The following is a 14,454-nucleotide window of genomic DNA, read 5'->3' as shown; positions in this document are numbered from 1 at the left end:
GAGCGGTTATGGAATCTGCCCACTGCCGTCTGTTGTCAGACACAAGGAACTTGGACCTGATAGGGAACTAGTTTCTTTATATCTCCATCAGGTTCCACCCACTCTCCCAAGTTCAGCCTTTTTTTTTGTTTTCTAGGATGCTGAAGGCCTGTGTCCTAGCAACCAAAGGCAGAGTTAGCATACAATACAGATGGGGGGCACAGTCACAGATGGGGTGCTGCTTTTGAGTGAGTGCTGCTTTGATGGAGTGCTAAGACGCAGTTAAACACAGCAGTCTAATCATGCCTTCCCTGTTTTTCACAGGTACCGTATTTTCCGGCGTATAAGATGACTTTTTTTACTTAAAAACATACCCCAACAATTGGGGGTCATCTTATACGCCGGGTATAGAACGCTGGATGTGCGGTAATACTGTATGGCAGCTTCAGCTACATACAGTGTACCGTGCTGAGCCAATCACGGCGATCGATGTATTCTATTAATGAATACAGAGCCTGCTCAGATTGGCTGAAGTTGTGACATAATCAGCCTCTCTGAAACAGCCAATCTGAGCAGGCTCTGTATTCATTAATAGAATACATCACTTGCCGTGATTGGCTCATTTGACGTCCTCCCATTCTCCCCGCGCGCGGCGATGCGCTGTGTCCCTCGGACACAGCTATCACGGAAAAAGCCGAAGATGTCGGCTCGGTCATGTGATCAGCTGTGTCCAATCACAGCTGGTCATGTGATCAGTTGTGTCCAATCACAGCTGATCACATGTAAACAGGGAATTCTCACGCTGACAGCTCGAGAGGAGAGCCAGTAATCGGCTTTCCGCGGAGGGGACATGTACACTGATCATCAGGGCACTGATGATCAGTGTAGCCCCAGCAGTGCCAGCTGTCAGTGTCCATCAGTGCCACATCAATGCCACATATCAGTGCCTACCAGTGCACATCAATGCCACATATCAGTGCCCATCTGAGCTGCCTTTCAGTGTCACCCATCAGTGCCAGTCAGTGCCACCTATCAGTGCTGCCAATCAGTGCCACCTATTAGTGCCATGTATCAGTGCTGCCTTTCAGTGCCCATCAGTGATGCCTGTCAATGCCAATCAGTGCCGCCTATCAGTGCCGCCTATCAGTGCCTGTCAGTGCCGCCTGTCAGTGCCATGTATCAGTGCTGCCTTTCAGTGCCCATCAGTGCTGCCTGTCAATGCCCATCAGTGCCACCTACCAGTGCCTCATCATCAGTGCCACCTATTTCATATGGGTACAGTGTTGCATGACCGTGCAATTGTCATTCAAAGTGTGACAGCGCTGAAAGCTGAAAATTGGCCTGGGGGGGAAGTGGGTATAAGTGCCCTGTAGGCTAGGGGTTAAATGGTGTTGCCTCAGAAGGGGGGTAGTCTTATACGACGAGTATAGCCCAAAACCTATGTTTGAACTGGAAAATTAGGGGGTCGTCTTATACACCCAGTCGCCTTATACGCCGGAAAATACGGTAAATGCTGCTATCTGCTTCTCCACTCTAAACTACAACAACACATAGACTCCTGCTATTTCTGGGTAAATGCTGCTATCTGCTTCTCTACTCTAAACTACAACAATGCATGGACTCCTGTGAATTTCAGAACAAATAGTGTATATATATTTTTGTCTGTTGATTAGTTCTCACATCTAGTTGCACTCTTTTTTATGACTGTAGCCTGTGTCTGGTCTGTGTTTGAGAAACATCCCCCCCTATTCATGTGATCTTTATCAATTCCTAATTGGGGCGAAGAAGAGTGCTCATTTGACCATCTCCCTATAAATTTAGATCAGCTCATGGGGGGAATCACAGATGGGGGGGGTACAGTCACTGATGGGGTGCTGCTTTTGCACGAGTGCTGCTTTGATGGAGTGCTAAGACGCAGTTAAACACAGCAGTTGAACTAAAGCAGGATAACTCAAGCAGCAGGAAGATACAACAACAAGAAACTCTACTGCATGCTGAACGGACTGCAAGCAAACACCCTGGGAAACATCTTACAAGTCTGAGTCCCACATTGTGTACCTTTTTAATATGTCCCCTCTACTCCTCCTTTTTATATTACTTTCCTGCGTTCCCAAAATCTCACTTCTTTACCCCTCTGCTCCACCCCAAAACTTGTACATCTCATCCTCACTGCTAACATCTCCCTACTACTGCTCTCATCACCTCCTGCTGATACTTCACTCTCCTGCTGACCCAAACACCAGGACTGGAAGACATGTGCACTCGTGTACCTCCCGCTCCCATGTTACTTTCCTCACCCTTCTTCTCCTAACCTCTGGGGATATCTACCCAAACCCTGGTCCTCCACTATCTCACCCACTCACCAGGCATCCTCTTTCTTCCAGGAATAGCCACAATCCCCTCAATTTAATATCAGTCCCCGTGCTCCCAAAAACCACACTGCCTTTTTCATGTGCGCTCTGGAATGCCCGCTCTGTTTGTAATAAGCTCACCTCTGTCCATGACCTTTTTGTCTCCCGCTCCCTTAACCTACCAGCAATTACAGAAACCTGGCTTTGAGCAGTAGATTCTGCTTCTCCCACAGCACTCTCCTATGGAGACCTCCTCTGGACCCACTTACCCAGACCCAGTGGTCGGAAAGGTGGTGGAGTTGGTTTGCTTCTATCCCCAGTCAGCACCTTTCAAGTCCTTCATAACCCTCCCTCTCTATCCTTCTCTTCCTTCGAGACCCACTGCATCCGGCCTTTTTTTTTTTTCCCATTTTCTCTGAGGATTGCAGTGATCTATCGGCCTCCTGGACCGGTGTGGTGCTTTCTTGATGATTTCTCCGCCTGGCTACCCTACTTTCTCTCCTCTGAACTACCCACTATCATTCTCGGAAATGTTAACATCCCTATTAATGTCAACAACCTGGCTACATCCCAACTCTTCAACATAACCTCATCTTTTGCATTTGCATTACAGTCCTCCACTCACTCTGATAGGAATACATTAGACCTTGTTTTCTCCCACTTTTGCACTCCCTACAACCTCAAACACCCCCTTTCCTCTCTCTGATCACAATCTCATCACCTTCACAGTGTCCTCATCTTCAAACACCTATCCCTCCAAGCAGCAAACAATTACCCGCAGAAAAGAAACCTTCACAACTTGAACCTTGCTCCTTTACACTCTGCAACTGACCAACTCTACGACAGAATCTCTCCCCTGTCCTGCCCTGACCTGGCACTGCTGTCTATAACAGTTCGCTTTCATCCACATTAGATTCACTTGCTCCTCTAACAACATGAAGCATCAGGCCCCGACCATTACAACCTTGGCAGACTGACGACACCAGAAATCTTAAACGATATAGTCGTGCGCTGGAGCGATTGTGGTGTAAAACCAAATCTCAACAATCATTCACCCTATATAAATGTTCTCTCTTAACATACAAGTCCTCCCTTCATGCTGCCAAACAAGCCTACTTTGTCACTCTTATTAATACCTTGTCACCCAGTTCTCGTCTCTTCTCTACTTTTAACTCTTTACTTTCTCCACCTCTACCCCCACCCAGTACCTCACTCACTGCTCACGAGATTGCAAATCATTTCAAAAACAAGATTGACGCAATTCGTAGAGGCATCGCCACTGCACAGACATCCAACCCACTTAGCATACCTTACACTAAACCTCCCTCAACACTTTCCTCTTTTGACCTTGCTACTACCGAAGAGGTCACTAAGGTTTTCTCAGAAGCCCATCTCACTACCTACCCCCTGGATCCTGTCCCCTCACAACTCCTACGGTCACACTCTTCTTCCATCCTATGCTCCCTCACTCACATCTTCAATCTTTCCCTCTCTACTGGTGCTTTCCCCTCCCCTCTAAAGCATGCGCACATCACTCCCATACTTAAAAAGCCCTCCCTGGACCCCACCAACCTGAACAACTTAAGACCCATCTCCCTGCTGCCATTTACCTCTAAACTCCTAGAACGCTTAGTCTACAATCGCCTGAGCTCCCACCTCACCGACAACAACCTTCTTGACCCTTTACAGTCTGGCTTTTGCTCACTACACTCCACTGAAACTGCCCTACTAAAACTCACTAATGATCTACTAACTGCTAAAACCAATGGCCACTACTCAGTACTCCGAACTCTTACTACTTGACCTCTCTGCAGCTTTTGATACTGTTGACCATCCCCTCCTCAAAAAAAAAACTCCTCTCTTGGCCTCAGACTCTGCTCTCTCCTGGTTCTCCTCTTACCTATTGCAGTGCTCCTTCAGTGTTACCTATAACGCTGCCTCCTCCTCTTCACTCCCACTTTCTGTAGGGGTCCCTCAAGGTTCTGTCCTTGGACCCCTTCTCTTCTCCATCTACACCTCCTCCCTTGGTCACTTGATAAACAAAGTAGAAGATGATTTCTGGTTGTTGTAAAAGAAAAGTGCATTATAGTGTTTACAGCAATCCCATGTCCTCCATCCCATGTCCTCCTACAGTACCATCTCCTCCATCCCATGTCCTCCTCCAGTCCCCCACTGACAGAGCCCATCCTCCAATTACCCAACCCCCCCCCCTACTGACAGACCCCTCAGAGCCTCACTTATAATGGTAAAGGGCACACAGCAGGCTACCCAGCAGGGCACAGGGCACACAGCAAGGTACAAGGCGCATAGTAGAGCACGCAGCAGGGTACAGGGCACACAGAAGGGTACAGAGCACACAGCAATGTACAGGGCATACAGCAGGACACACAGCATGGTACAGGGCACACAGAAGGGTACAGGGCACACAGCAGCTACAGTACATGCTTTCTGTATTTACCAACAGCAGCTGTAATGTGTGTAACATCAGCAGGGGGCGGAGCTGTAACAGCGTGTTTTCCTTGCCAAGGAAGCAGAGAGGGGGAAGAGCTTTGGCGATAGATAGATAGATAGATAGACACATACAGCTATCCATGAAATTCTATTGATATCAATTGTACTTAATTGGTTTATGGCATCATATGGTTACATCAATCTAAAGGTACACTCATCTCCATGTAGGAGCAGCTAATAGGGTACTCCTATATAGCATGTAGAGGTAGGCCTTTGGCCTCAAACCTACTTTGTGGATCAGAACGAGAGAATATTTTATCCAATATTACCACCTTATGACAGGACAACATTAGGGTTCTATTTGTTGAGATGTGCAAATATCTCATCATTTTACACAAATGTAACAAGTAATGCCCAAAATGTTTGTAATATGTGTGTAATATCAGTTTCTATTTGTTTTCTTTTGACAGGTGAATGTACCATTCCCCAAAAGACGATCCTAAGAGAAATATATACTTAAGAACATTCAACCATAAGAGTTAAAGAACATTCACCAACAAAGAAAATAGCCTAATGCTATAAGCTAAGAATATTTTACCAGTAGGGGAAATAATATGAAGGAGACCTCAACGTCATGTATAGTCTATAGAGATTCCTATGGGAACTGCTGAGAAAATTGCACAATTAACACAATGATTTTCATCTAGAGGCTGTCAATAAGGTGCATGTGCAAAGCAATCTCCAGACCTTACTAGTACCTCAGAGAAACGATACATTGCTGATGGATTGTTTGCTATTTTGTTACAACAACCAAACATAAGGCTGATATATGTAAACTTTTCATAGATACTGGTCACTTTTCAATTATGATTCTACCAGTTGTAGACATTTTACATGATACCCTTCTATCATAGCAAGAAGAGCCTCAAGCTTGGAAGAAAAGCTGTGGAGAAGTCATTTGTCAGGCCAGTTACAGTGTGCACATAAATTGGCGGGCAGTTATTCATGTGGCTCATGTTTAACTTACCAGTATATGATTTGTACTGACCACGTCCAAAATGGTACTAAACTGTTTCAAATTTGAAGATTCATTGCTTCCTGCACTATGAGAGTGGTTTACATTCTACAATGACCTAAAATGTACGTAGATCACAGCCAAAATGAACTGAAGGATATAGAAGCATACAATATGTCCAACACTATCGACTATCAAGGTTGACTTGGTGGAGGGGGGATTATGGTGTGGGGTTGTTTTTCAGGGGTTGGGCTTAGCCCCTTAGTTCCAGTGAAGGGAACACTGCATCAGCATACCAAGACAGTTTGGACAATTTCTGCTCCCGACTTTGTGAAAACAGTTTGGGGATGGCCCCTCCCTGTTCCAACATGACTGTGAACCAGTGCACAAAGCAGGGTCCATAAAGACATGGATGACTGAATTTGGGGTGGAGGAACTTGACTGGCCTGCAAAGTCTTGACTTCAACCTTTGGGAACACCTTTGGGATGAATCAGAGCGGAGACTGCGAGCCAGGCCTTCTTATCTGACATCAGTGCCTGACCTCACAAATGCTCTTCTGGGAGTATGGCCAAACATTCCCATAGACACACTCCTAAACCTTATGGACAGTCTTCCCAGAAGAGGTGATGCTGTTATTGCTGCAAAGGATGGGTTAACTGAATATTGAACCCTACGGACTAAGACTGGGATGCCAGTAAAGTTTGTGTGTGCAAAGGCAGACGTCTGCACACTACTGTTCAAAAGTTTAGGCAGGTGTGAAAAAATTTAAATTATAATGCTTTCAGAAATAGAAGTGTTAATAGTTTATTGTTATCAGTTAACAAAATGGAGAGTAAATGAACAGAAGAGAAAATCAAATCAACATTTGATGTGACCCCCTTTGCCTTCAAAACAGTATCAATTCTTCTAGGTAAATATGCAACAAGTTTTTGAAGAAACTCGGCAGGTAGGTTGTTCCAAATATCTTGAAGAACTAACCACAGATCTTCTGTGGGTATAGGTTGTCTGAAATCTTTCTATCTTTTCATGTAATCCCAGACAGACTTGATGATGTTTGGATCAGGGCTCTATTGTGGACCAAACCATCACTTCCAGGACTCCGTGCTCTTCTTTGCGCTGAGTATAGCTCTTAATGACATTGGCTGTATATTCAGGGTCCTTATTCTGCTGCAGAATAAATCACACGCCTCCCTGATGGTATGGCATGATGGATAAGTATCTGTCTGTATCTCTCAGCAATGAAGACACCATTGATCCTGACCAAATCTCCAATTCCATTTGCAGAAGGAGCTCCAATTCCAAACTTGCAAGAAGCCTCCACCATGCTTCGCTGTTGCCTGCAGACACTGAATATTGTATCGCTCTCCAGCCCTTCGGTGAACTGCTACCTGCTACAACCAAATGTTTAAAATTTTGACTCATCAGTCCAGAGCACCTGCTGTCATTTTTCTACAAATCAGTTCCTATGTTTTGTGCATAGTTGAGTCACTTCCAGGGGCGGACTGACCATTCGAGCACTCGGGCACTGGCCGAGGGCCTGGGGTCAGTAGGGGGCCCCATGAGATGCCCCTGGTACCTTTCATTGGCTTTTTCATAGGCTTTTTTGGGTGTGGGCAGAGACACAGGGGTCCCATGATCCCCTACTGCCCGGGGGCCCCATGAGTTGTCAGTCCGCCCCTGGTCACTTCCCATGTAAGAGGTATGTTTTGTTTGGCCACAATTCTTCCATAAAGACCACTTCTGTCCAGACTTCTTCAGACAAAAGATGGAAGTCCCTTTGGTTTCCACCAGTTTTGTGCTGATGGCACTGCTGAACATCTTTCTTCGAAGGGAAGTAAGCATAAAGGGGTTTATTTACTACAGCTGGTTCACTCAGAATCTCGTGCACCTGTGCATGGCAGCTAATCAGCTTCTAACCTCACCTTGTCCAATTAAGCTTTAGCAATAAAACCTGGAAGCTGATTGGTAAATAAACCCCTATGTGTCTTTCATCTGCTTCATTAAGTTTCCTTGGCTGACCGCTGCGTCTACAGTCCTCAACATTGCCTGTTTCTTTGTGCTTCTTTAAAAGAGCTTGAACAGCACATCTTGAAACCACAGTTTGCTCTGAAACCTATATCTGTAAGAGACATTTTTGATGCATAGAACTACTTTGTGTTTTGTAGCTGTGCTCAGTCTTGCCTTGGTGTATGACCTGTGACATGAAACTGTCTTCCATAACATCATCTTAGTAGCAGAGTCTGGCTGTTCCTCACCCATTTTAAGCCTCCTACACTGCTAGCTATAACTGTCAGGACTGATTGTTCAGGAAAAACTCAACAGGCTGGTTGTATGCAAGTCAGTTGTTAAATTGACTTGTGTACAACCAGCTAGCGCATGCATAGATCAAAATTCGATCAGTCCCTGTTGAAGCTGCCAAATTTGATCCCTGTATGGCCTGTCCCTACCTCACATGCACACACATACTAGGGCCAATTTCGACAGGATCTATTCAGCCTTCTAGCATTTCTTTGTAAATCTACCTAGCAGAAACCCATTCAAGTACAGAGAGAACATGTAAACTCCATTCAGATAGTGTCCTAACCAGGATTCAAACCAAGGACGCTGGTGCTGCAAGGCAATACTGCAAACCACCCATGCCTTTAATTGTTTTTAACCTTTCTGCATGTACACATGTACATATTGTTGTGCTCTTGTATAATACATGTTTTTTCATTTCCACAATAAAGTTATTTATATAATTTAAACATATTTATTGATTATTTGTATTTTGTGCAGACCTTTGTGTTGATGTAGACTTTTGTTTAAATAAGGGATTTTTTGGTCAGTGGTTATGGTACAAACTTCCAGGAGAGGTAGTGAGTAAGACAGGTAGTGAGTTAATCAACAGTAAGTGAATTTAAATAAGCTTGGGACAAAAATCAATCCTTATTCATACTAAAAGGTTAAAAAAAACAACATAAAAAGGACAGATTTAATGGGCTACTTTGGTCTTTTTCTGCTATCCCAAGTCTATGTTTCTGATGCCAGCAAACAATGGTGGGATCCCCCATTGCACTGATGCCATCCGCCAGCTGCTACATCAGAAGTGTGTCCCTTTAGAGCTGCAGAAATGGCATCAGACACCCCAGGAAGTGTCAGGAGCCAAAGATTCCACAAGCAGGTGTAGCTCTGCAAGAAAGAAAATATTCCATTCACCAGGAGCAAGACTGGTAAATATTATTTTTATTTTATTTATTTTTTTTACTTTTTACAGGTACTTATATAGTGCCATCAATTTACGGAGCGCTTTACATATATATTGTGCATTCAGATCAGTCCCTAACCCTAAAGGAGGGTTAGGGAATGTGAGTTAGGGACCTTGGATTGTAAGCTTACAATCTAAGGTCCCTAACTCACATTCATGCATACACATACTAGGGTCAATTTAGACAGGATCCAATTAACCTACATGTCCTTGGAGTTTGGTAGGAAACCGGAGTACTCAGAGGAAACCCATGCAGGCACGGGGAGAACATGCAAACTCCAGGCAGGTGTTGCCATGATTGGGATTCAAACCAACAACCCTAGTACTGCCAAGGGGAAGTGCTAACCATTTAGCCACTGTGCTGCCCAAGTATTAATATTACGTATGATATTTTTAAAGGTCCCCTTTTGATAAATTGTTTTTAAGCAACAGAGTTGATTTAAACAGTCCAATAACATTATAGCAACTAAGGTAGACAATTACACTACATAGGTATTTTAACATACAGTACAAATAAGTTATATTTTTTAAAAAGCCTTTTATTAGATATTAAAGATTGTCAGCATTGCTTTTACTCCCATTTGTTCTTTCTTCATCTACCTCATAGTTCATAAATCTGAACTTTAGTAGTACATATTAGGATAGTCTCGCCATTCGATATAAACACTCTGTTTGGGGACACAGCTGTGACATTCTCATACATTCCTCAGGACAGTCCCCCTCCTTTATTCTCCTCATTCACCCCCCTTGCTTTGCTCTGTAATAACCAAAATGGCTCAGCATCTTGCCCCCAGGCTCTGACGGGTCCGGAGTATTCCAGGGAGATCTGATCAGGATTGGTGACACAAGAGATGAGTCTGCTATGAATTCATTGTTGGTAGAATGGGTCCCTTGTTCTCTTGCTTCCTACAGAATTTCTGGTTTAGAAATTATCTGTTAACCCTTCCTGTCCCTGGGATTCAAATAATTACTGCCACAGACTAATAGTTATCCCATCACCACAAATAGTTACCTTTTGTTCAACCTGCATTTTATATATTTTTTTCAATTCCTGTTTTATAACATTTTCTTTTTTCCTGGCCTTTTCTGATTTACAATTGTCTTCACTAATATTTTTTCTGGACATGTTAGTGTTTTCACCCTGAGCACAATGAGGTTTATTGACTAAGGCTGGTCATACACAGATGGACCTTTTAGAGAAGATTCAACAAAAGTTCAATTAAATCTCAATACGTCAAACAACAAAATCACAACATTCGAACCACAACATCGATTGTTAACAAAACACATACATGGGAGCTATGGGTCAAAATAATTTTCCTACTGGTTGCAAATTCACTATCTACAGACAATGATTTTTTAAATGTAAATACAAATTAGTTTTTATAGTATATACTGCAACGTTTTGACATATAAATGACCACCTACACTCAAATAAATTACCACCTAAATAAATAAATTATAAACAGCCACCTACACCCACCAGTTCACATCACCTGCAATCATTTAAATTAAGAATTATTCAATATAGGTCACAACTGCAGCATCTGTCTGATTATATCATTTCTTTTTTTTGACCTGCAGTGATTCTTCACCTATTGCCATTGTTTCTGTGCTATGCCTTGGTAACTGTCCTGAACTTTTATTGCCCTATGCCTGCTACCTGCATTTCTGTAAACCCTGTTATACCCAAAAAACTGTAAATAAATAATTTAGAAAAAAGAAAATGAATTACAACTTCCTAAATATCACCCTAGAGTATGCACAGAGCTATGATGATATATTAACAGGGAAACATAACAGACACTCAGAAATCATTTTTTATTGTACCAACAAGACTTGTCTCGTAGGTGTTACTTTACTTTGTATGCTATGACTGCCCCAGTTATTAATTATTATATTTCCAGTATCATAATGATTTATTTCAGATGGGTGGCAGGTGCTAGAAATATATCTGCAACTGGTTACTATCATTAACTAGTTCCATATGTGTAACAGGTGCTCTTAGTTATGTAGCAAGTGCTGCCATAACAGCTTCCACATGTATTCTAACTAGCAGCAGGCAGACGTGTACCATACAGAGGGCAGATGTTGCTAGTGAGTCAAATGTATACAGCAGACCTCAGATAACTAGCTACACATGTGCAGCACAGATAAGTTATTGATCTCATATGCATGGCTATTTTAACAAGACTGTCCAACTGCATGATGATGGCATGAAATGTTATTGTTCACCGTTATGAAAGAAGTTTACTAAATTGGACTGCTATCTTCCCTGGATGAAAGGACTAATAGATAAGCAGATCTCATGTCTTACTTTAGGTAGCTCAGTCTTTATTTTGTTCATAAAGGGTCAACCAGAGAATAAAGCTACACTCTAGGCAGACTGATAAATACACAGGTGAAATACATATGGAGTGGTATTACCTGCCAAAGGATTTTTTGTGATTCTACACAACCAGTATATTACATTTTAATATATTTATAAACGATATAGGGCCTGGGATTAAAAATATAATTTCAGTCTTTGCAGATGACACCAATCTGTGCACTGGAATAACATCCTTACAGGATGTCTCCAACTTACAAGCCGACCTCAATGCACTGTTTAATTGGGCAGCTATGTGGCAAATGAGGTTTAATGTTGACAAAATGTAAGGTTATGCACTTGGGGGCTAAGAATATGCACCCATCATACATACTGGGGGGGGGTACAACTGGGGGAATCAATGGTGGAGACGGATCTGGGAGTTCTGGTAGATCACAAGCTTAATAATGGCATGCAATGTCAAGCTGCAGTTTCTAAAGCGAGCAAAATCCTCTCTTGTATTAAAAGAGGTATAGACTCCAGAGAGAGAGATATCATATTACCCCTGTACAAATCATTAGTAAGACCTCATCTGGAATATGCCGTTCAATTTTGGGCACCAATTCACAAAAAGAACATTGGGGAACTGGAGAAAGTACAGAGAAGGGCAACCAAACTAATAAGAGGCATAGAGGAGCTCAGCTATGAGGAAAGATTAGAGGAACTGAATTTATTCTCTCTTGAGAAGAGGAGATTAAGGGGGGATATGATCAACATGTATAATTACATCAATGGTTCATATAGTAAACTCGGTGTAGAGCTATTCACCCTGAGGTCATCCCAGAGGACAAAGGGGCACTCTTTACATCTGGAGGAAAAGAAATTTAATCTCCAAATACAGAAAGTTTCTTCACAGTAAGAGCTGTGAAAATGTGGAATAGACTCCCTCAAGAGTTGGTTCTGGCCAGTTTAGTGGATTGCTTTTAAAAAGACCTGGATTCTTTCTTTGATACACAGAATATAACTAGTTACTAACATTTATATGTAAAATTGATCCAGGGAATATCCGTTTGACTCTCAGGGGACCAGGAAGGAATTTTTTCCCCTGCAGAAGCAAATTGGATCATGCTTTGCTGGGGTTTTTTTGCCTTCCTCTGGATCAACTGTGGGTGTAGGATTCTAACTTTTTTTTGTAGTGGTTGAACTGGATGGACTTTTGTCTTTTTTTCAGCCAGACTAACTATATGACCAAGGAAGCATTTGCAGCAGCTTGATCTCCACTGCACCAGCAGCAGATGTTGTTCAAAAACTCACCTGCTAATTGGGCAAAATGAAGGAGAAGCAGGACAGTGAGGAGTCTTCCCTCCTGTCAGCAAATTTGCACTATATACAGTACATACTGTAAAGTCATCCCTCTCCTAATCCAAAAATGTTAATACTCCATGAGTCTGATAGTAATACAAAATGAGGTCCTAAATTGTATTTAAAAATACATTTACTAATTTTATTCAATTAATATACTGTTTAACTGCTCTAATTGATATTATTAACTATGTTGATGGTTTAAACTTATGTGTAAACCAAGATTATAATGTAAAATTAGTTGATTTAACTAGCGACTGCATGAGCTTTTTATTTATTTATTTAGTTTTAATGAACATAAAACGTTACATCCTAAGTTAGAATTACCATATTGTTTTTTTTTTCACTGATACAATGCAAAGATCAGTGGTATATAGTAGAACATAGCTTGGTACACACAAGCATTGTAAAAAAATATTTGGGAATGCTAGGAACATTGGGAAAGCTGAAAGAAAACCGTCAACAATGCTTATCCAAATAATATCATAGGATGTAAAACAACAAACAATTGTCACACTGGGGTTGATTTATTAAAACTGGCAAGTGCAAAATCTGATGCAGCTCTGCACAGAAACCAATCAGCTTTCAGATTTTATTGCCAAAGCTTAACTGAACAAGCTAAAGTTAGAAGCTGATTGGCTACCATGCACAGCTGTACCAGATTCTGAGTGCTCCAGTTTTTGTAAATGTACCCCAATGAGTGATTCTAAGCTACTGATCAGGGATCCTTGACAGCTGAGTTCTACCCAAGTGTACATTTTCTATTTGTTTTGTTTTATTTTATTTGGACGAACAATCCCAATTCCTGAGTAGTTTAAAGGAAGCTTGTCTTTCCAGATTACACCTTCTGAAAATGCTAGTTGCCTGGCTATCATACTACTCCAATGACTTTGGTGTTTTCTGAGATACTGTGCTGGAACAAATATGCAATATAGATATTATGACTTCAGTCTGACCTAATGTACATGCTTGTTCCAGGACAGTGACTGAAGCCAAAGGCTAGTACTCTTAAATTGGTCTGGTCAAACACCTTGCAATTCTTTGGATCTACCAAAGCTATGTAGTAGAATCCTCACCTAAACAATGCAGTAGCTTATATCTAGTTGGGTTGGCTGCTAAACTACATAATTGTTGGTAGACCTAAAGAAGATTGTTCAACCAATATACAAAGTATATGGACAGCTTTAGAATAAGGTCAGCAATGGCAGCCCCAATAGTTCTCTCTTTACAGGTTTCCTATGTTCAACTCCACCCCCCCCCCTTTCTCAATCCAGTGGCTATGCGCAGCTGCAATCTGCTTGACTAGTATATAGCAACTTGATGATGTATGTATGGTGCAAATACCTACTAGTATATCTTCCATTTCAAAATAAAACTTACTAACAGAAGTCTGCTCCCCTAATCATAATCCATTTATCCATGGTGCATTGCACAGGAAGTCTATTTCATGAATGACCATGAAATCTGGATTTGAACAGATTTGCTTATGTATGCAGCATAAATCCTAATTTTGAGGGATAATATTATGGATTGCTGGTTGGAATACCTATTGCTTCACATATCAGCTGTTTGTTGACACCATTTACTGCAATACACTCCAAATAATTACAGTTATAGTTTCTTTTAATTTGCTGTAACATTCCATATGCTCAGTGCTGCCTATAAGCATCTGTTATAAACACCCCATGTGACTATCTGTGGCAACTGAACTTCTGATGTCTTGTAGTGTCTGCAGCTAGT

Source organism: Staurois parvus, unplaced genomic scaffold (genome assembly GCF_062004578.1).
Source record: "Staurois parvus isolate SC_StPar_1 unplaced genomic scaffold, SC_StPar_1.0 ptg000149l, whole genome shotgun sequence".
In the NCBI taxonomy this organism is placed as follows: Eukaryota; Metazoa; Chordata; class Amphibia; order Anura; family Ranidae; genus Staurois; species Staurois parvus.
Note: the sequence above shows the minus strand (reverse complement) of the source record.